Source organism: Myotis davidii, unplaced genomic scaffold (genome assembly GCF_000327345.1).
Source record: "Myotis davidii unplaced genomic scaffold, ASM32734v1 scaffold743, whole genome shotgun sequence".
Lineage (NCBI taxonomy): Eukaryota > Metazoa > Chordata > Mammalia > Chiroptera > Vespertilionidae > Myotis > Myotis davidii.
Window position 1 is genome coordinate 2,042,883 of NW_006296221.1, and position 4,780 is coordinate 2,047,662.

Sequence of the window (4,780 nt, forward strand, 5' to 3'; positions counted from 1 at the left end):
CCCCCGAAGCTGGCATCAGAGCCCACCGAGGCGCAGGCCACCAGGAACCAGCAGGCACACAGCAGCGCCAGCATGGCTGGACTCCGGCACCTGCGGGCACCCCGGGGGCGGGGGTGAAGTGAGGCTTAGTCAGTAGAGACAGGGAATCTCCGGAACCGCAAGTCCTTGGGTCCAACCCATCCCCACCAAGATACGTCCTCGTCCAGTCGTTCTTTCAGCCCTTATTTCTCCAGGTTCAGAAACTGTGCTTATAAACACGAATGGCACGAAAATCTCAAGAAACTAACTTGTAGGAATCTTTCTGAGCCACGAATCTGATCATGGTTCTCCCAAGCCCTAGCTTCCTGGGTGGGGAGTCTCGGGGCAGGTGGGAGAGGACCTTGGGGCCGTGAGAGGGAAGGTCGTGGTCCTTCCAGACGCCTCCCCGTCTGCATCTCCCCGCCCTGCCACTCTAAGCATCCCCCTTGCAGGCCTTCCTAAGACTTGCTGCCCCTGCCTCTGGGCCTTGGCCGTGTGGTGCCCTCTCTCAGAGGTGCCCTGTCCCCCTTCTCAACCAGGTTGGTAGATGTGAAGACAGAAACTCTGTTTTACTCATCAGTGCCCCAAGTGCCTGGGCCTGTACTGGCAGTGGGAAACCTTTAATAGGTGACTGTTGAATGAGGAGTTCACTGAGGGACAGACATGTCACCCAGTCATTCCAGCTTCATCCTGTGATTAAAGATGGAGCCGGGTGCTAGGGATGGATGGAGGAAGCAGTGACCATGTCCCTGAGGAACTCCGGGAAGGCTTTCCGGAGGAGGTGGGTTTTGAGCTGGGTTCTACAAGACAAGTAGGAGTTTTTCAGCCAAGCCAGGTTGAAAGCTCATTTCAGGCAGAAGGCACAGCATGGCATGTTCACACACTGTGAAAAGACACTGTTGGGGGGCCAGGGCGGGGGGAGGACGGATAGGAGGGGGAATCAGTGTGGCTGGAACATGACTGGTGCCACGGGGGAGAAGTCGAAGCTCAAGGGTGAACTTTGAGCCAGGGGTTGAGGGGGTGGATTTGCTGTGCTGATCATGGATATTAACTGGGAGGCTTGTATGGATGGAAGTTTTTGAGCAGAAAAGTGGGTGATGAGATAGCCTTTAGCTCATTAAGTCTGGCAGGAGGAAGGATGTGGGGTGGTCTTCAGGGGAGAAGAAATGGGAATAGCCTAGGGAGAGATGGAGACTCTGAGCAGGAGAAACAGATAGTCAGAGGGCGATGCGTTCGGAAGCTGTTGCAGCAGCAATGAAGGCTTTCTCCAAGGTGGAGGCAGCAGAGGTAGAGGGGGCATGGGTTGCGGAGACACCGTGGGGAACCCTGTGGGGAAGGAGGGGGAGAAGGTGAGGATGACTGAGTTCCCAGGGGAGCCTGGGTGCCTGGAGAATGGTCAAAGGCCATGAGGAGAGAGGGGAAGATGCTGGGGAGTGCCCAGGTGGGATGTTCAACAGAGGCCTGGAAATGCAGCTGTGGCTCGAGGAAGCAGCAGCGCCGCGGGGAAGGGCTCTCAGGATCGGCTGCACTTGAGATTCTGGCTCTTAGACACCAGAGGCCTGCGCTCCACCCTAAGAAAATCTGATCCCATGGGCCGGGATTGTCTTTTTAAAAATAAAAAAAAAGTTCCATCAAAGATTCTGGGACCCAGCCAGGGACTTTTAGAGTCAGACACAGATTCAAAGCCCAATCCAAACCACTGTGACACCATCAGGAAGGTCTGACTCTGTCTTAGCTACTTGAAAATAAGCCCCGTAATACCAGTGAGGGTCCCGGTTAAGTATTAAACAAGATACTATGTTCCAGGCTCCTTTCACATGTTTAAGTCTGCCCTCAGGGGTCACTGCTGCCTCCCAAAAACTGGTTTGAGGGTCAGCTGCACTTCCAAAGGCCTTCTCCAACCCCAAAGCAAGCGTCGTTGTAAAAGCCAACGCCAGGGTTGAGTATTGATTCTTTCAACAATCATTACACAAAGTGGGTCTGGTAGGGTGATGAAGAGAATGGATTCTGAGCCCCGGCCAGGTGGTTCAGTTGGTTGCAGCATCAACCCAGGCACCAAGGGTTTTGATTCCCAGTCAGGGCACATGCCTAGCTTTCAGATTTGATCCCCGGTCAGGGCGAGTACAGGAAGGAACCAATCGATGTTTCTCTCTCAGATCGCTGTTTCTCCCCCCACCCCCCTCCCTACCCCCCCTTCCTCTCTCTCTCAAATCAATTTTTTAAAACAACCCAAAAAGTGTCCTTGGGTGAGGAGGAAAAAAAATAATAATAGATTCTGAAGCTCCCTGCCTAGGCCTGAAACTGACTCTGCCCTGCGCTCGCTAAGGGTTCGCTGTTACTGTTATTTTTGTTGCAGAGCAGCGGAGTGGCTGGACTGCAATCTCTAACCGGGCCCCACCTCCTCTCTGAGCCTCAGTTTTCTTAATCCGCAATTAGGGATGATTACACTTCCCTTTGGGCTTTGCTGTGACACTCAGAAGAGACCATTAGAATTGCTAACATACATTGAACACACGTGCCTGGCACTGTTGAAAGCAGTTGGCACGTGTCAATTCATGTGAGCCTCACAAGAACTCTGTGGGGTGGGTGGTATTGTGGTCCCCATTTTGAAGCATGGGGAAGCTGAGGCGCAGAGAGGCGAGTGTGTTGTCCAAGGTTACACATTCAGCAACGGTGGAGGACAAGATTGGAAAGCGTGTGGTCTGCTCCGAGCCCCTGGCTTAGACCCCACACTGCACAGCTCTCATCAAAGGCACTGAGCTCAGAGTGGGGACCTAGAAAGTTCTCCATTCATGGAATGGAGAACTTTCTAGGTCCCCAGCTCTTTTCTCAGGGGTCAGAGACAAACCACAGATAGAGATTTCAGGCCCAACAGATGAGAGCTGATACCGAAGCCGGGAGCAGAGGATCCCAGGAAAGGCTCCAAGAAGGCCTGGCAGGTGAGGAGGAAAGCCCAGAAAGTGACATCAAGAGAACCACCTCTGACGTGGCCTGGTGTGACATAACCCGGGAAGTGACTGCGGCCATGGGACCCTCCCTGCCAGGCCTCAGCCTCAACTCTCCATCACCTGGGACCGACCCCTCCCTCTGAAGCAGTCCTACCCCCTAGGAGGGCTCTGCCAACCGGAAAGTTCTTCCTTAAAAGCATAGAGCACAAACAGACTGTTCTCTCCCGAGAACACTTGGCTAATAATTAACAGGTTATGGAGATGTTTTCCGCTTAACAAAAAGAAAATTTGTCCTGAACGCCAGACAAGCCCTGACTTCTGGTTTCTTAGGCCTTCCTTTTCTGTCCCTGAGGCCAGCTCCCACGAGGTTCAGCCTTCCGACGCAGTCTCCCCCTTCATTTGAACTGTGGGTGGCCAACTGGTTTTTCAGGACTTGGTCTGGGGGGACAAGATAATGCCGGGCCTCACTCCTAGAAGAAGCCTGGTTGGGAGCCTGAGCCGCCTCCCCCAAGCAGGTGGCTTTTTCTCAGTTGCTCCCGCCACCCGAGCCATGCAACACCCAGAGAGGGCAGCCTTGCTCCCTCCAGACTGATCTTTTCTCGCACTGACGTCCTCTCGGTCCGGCCCTGGCAGGTCCAAAGGAGAACAGCTTTCTCCCACTTGCCTTCCTCACCCCTCTCCCCAGCTCCCCGCTCATCCCCTCAGAGCAGCCAGCCTGTCACTGTTTCTGTCTCAAGAAGATGATCAAATACTTTCCCAAGAGAAGGCCTGATGCCTCACCCCGGTTTAAACTCCTAATAGGCGCACCCCGAGAAGAATGAAATGGACCTCAACTTGGCTCCTACCTTTCCAGCCCTTCCAAGAGCGTTTCCCTGCCAGAGGCGTGGAGAGCAGCACCCCGCAGACGGTCTGGTCTGGTCCCTGGAATGCGGGCTGACTCCCGAGGCTGGGCTGTTTGTGGGTGTGCCGGAAAGCCAGCCCGTGGGAGTGGTTACCCTGAGGAAAGAAGGTCATTGGGTGGTTGGGGAGGGAAAGCAGGCCAAGCTGGCCCTAGTGGAATTGCCTCACCTCCTTCTCCTCTGTTCCTTCCTCCCCTAACTCCTCCCCAGCCCTAGGTTTCGCCGGCCAAGTATTCCTTGTCAATGACCTCGGCGGTTTGTACAGACTTAGCCACTGACCTTCAGCACAGCAGCAGCAGGGGAATGAAAATGAGACCAAAAATAGCCTGTTTGGAAAGGTGTACAATGGTTTCTTTAATGAGAGGCCCTTTGCTCTCTCCCAATTACCTTAGCTATTGACTCATTTTTGCTGGAGGCTCCCACGGTGGAAATGGGCACCTGACAGATATGCATGATGTTTCTCAGAGTCAGGCCACCCCACCTGAGAGCTGAGACTCCAGTGTGGCCGCACAGGTGGCAGAGTCCCAGCTGTGTCCCGTCCTAGCGATGGGCTCCTGGACCAGCGGGTTCTCTCTGCCTCCCTTTCTTCATCTGCGTGTATGAAATGGGGACATCATGCTAACCGGTACCATCGCCTTCAGCGTTGCTGTCGCTTTATTAGAGACGTTATGGAGTATGGCGTCTGCGTGAACCTTGAGCCCATCCCCTCCCCAGCAGCCTTTCTTCCTTTGCTGCTGTGATCTTTCCTCAATCATAGGGCTTTTCCAGAAATAGAAGCTTTTCTTCAGGCAGCTGGCCTGACAGCCTGTGTGCCCTCCAGCCTTCCTTCCACAAGCGCTTAGTGGGTGCTCACTGCACCCCAGGTACTGCGCAGTGTGCCAGGTGTCCAAAGCAGCAGGCGTCCCTGCCCTCGGG

The 4,780-nt window shown here is 54.4% G+C and overlaps 1 long non-coding RNA gene across 3 annotated transcripts; it reads right to left on the bottom strand.

Moving 5' to 3' along the window:
* Positions 1 to 6: 6 nt before the first annotated feature.
* LOC107184283 lies at positions 7 to 4,361 on the bottom strand. 3 transcript variants are annotated; one of them, XR_001515108.1, is made up of 3 exons: positions 4,347 to 4,361; positions 3,812 to 3,962; positions 7 to 90 (listed from the first exon to the last, which is right to left on the bottom strand). It is a non-coding gene; the product is annotated as an uncharacterized LOC107184283 (long non-coding RNA). The 3 variants fall into 3 exon arrangements; XR_001515107.1 differs by lacking the exon at positions 4,347 to 4,361 and adding an exon at positions 4,253 to 4,267; XR_001515106.1 differs by lacking the exon at positions 4,347 to 4,361 and adding an exon at positions 4,114 to 4,128.
* Between the last annotated feature and the right edge of the window lie 419 nt (positions 4,362 to 4,780).